The sequence below is a fragment of the Manacus candei genome, unplaced genomic scaffold, assembly GCF_025592945.1.
Source record: "Manacus candei isolate 608988 ecotype Guabito, Panama unplaced genomic scaffold, ASM2559294v1 h1tg000164l, whole genome shotgun sequence".
NCBI classification, from domain to species: domain Eukaryota; kingdom Metazoa; phylum Chordata; class Aves; order Passeriformes; family Pipridae; genus Manacus; species Manacus candei.
This window is the reverse complement of record NW_026138212.1, coordinates 124,696-126,102: the sequence shown is the minus strand read 5'-3', so window position 1 is coordinate 126,102 and position 1,407 is coordinate 124,696.

The following is a 1,407-nucleotide window of genomic DNA, read 5'->3' as shown; positions in this document are numbered from 1 at the left end:
GCTGTGATTTCAATAAATTATTTTCTATGGAGCGAGGCCACGTTCTTCCTCGCTGCAGGGATGCGGGCCCGCGGCCCCGGCCCCACGGGGGCGGAGAAGGGAGGCGGAGAAGGGAGAGGGACGGGAACAGGGACAGGGACGGGCGACATGGGCAGGGAAAGGGAAAGGAACAGGGGCAGGGGCAGGAACACGGGCAGCGGGCCGACCCCGAGGGGCGGCCGCGGAGGCCTGGGAGGGCGGCCGGCGAGGGCGGGAAGCTCCGGGGCTCACCGGCCCCTCGGCCAGCGTCGGTACCGGGGCCCACGGAGCCGGCGGCTCTGAGGGGAGCAGCGGTGGCCTTGCGGGCTTTATCGCACCCAGTGCAGTGCCAGCACCGAGACACAGGAGGGGGAAGGGGAGAGGAAGGGCCGCAAAGCGCCCGGGAGCATCTCTAGGTCCGCCTTCCCGCCGGTGGGGCCGCGGCCGGGGCTGGGGCCGGGACTGGGTCGGGGTCGCCTCCGCAGCTCACCCCGGGGTGGGGGAAGGTGTGCAGTGCCCCAGATTCCTAACACGGCTGCGGGTCTTGCCCTGATCTGGGACAGCTGCTTCCCTGGCACCCAGGCCCAGGGGCGGGAGCAACAATGAAAGGGGCTCACACATCCAAGCCGGCCAGGGTGGAATTCTCTGCTCTTGAGAGCTACCACATGAGATGCTGCTTCTGCCACCAGCAATCTCAGACACTGAGCCCGATCCCAGAACCCTATGAAGATCCAGTTGACATGGGGCACAGCTGCACTCCAAGTCAACAGCACGAGGGCCGTGTGGTTCCACCACTCCCCAGGTGTCCAGCCGTGGGAGTCTCTGCCCTGGTTTGATGAACATCAGCGAGTCCACGGGGCAAAGGAGCTCCTGCACCTGTGCTGTGATAGCAACACCCATTGCAATTCCACCAGATGTTCCCGGACAGGGAAAAGGCTCTCTCCAAGGTGCTGCTGGGGCTCCAATTGCTCCAGGGTTTGGTGGGGAGTTTGGGTCAAACGGGATCCAGCTGGCCATTGTCACCTTCCCTGGGAGACACAGCCTGGGAGAGCAGGAAACATCTCTGAGAGCCAGAGCCGACTTCATCTTCCTGGGTGCCCTCCCTGATGCCACAGCAAGGGCTGGGGCACAGTGCTGCCAGGAGGAGGAAGTGCTCCCTCCCCATGGCCCTTCCCTCTTTGGCAGGTACATTCTGTTCACCTGGAGTGTGGAGCCCATGCTCAGCCTGTACCACTGAGCCGTCCTGCAGCAGCCTGGCATCTCAGAGCATTAGGGGTGACTGTCCCTACCTGTCAGCCACTGGCTCCAGCTGGCCTGTGTGGGGGCAGCTGAGAGCAGAGCAACTGTTTGAACAAAGCCATGCTCCTGGATGGCCTTGGTGGGTGCCTC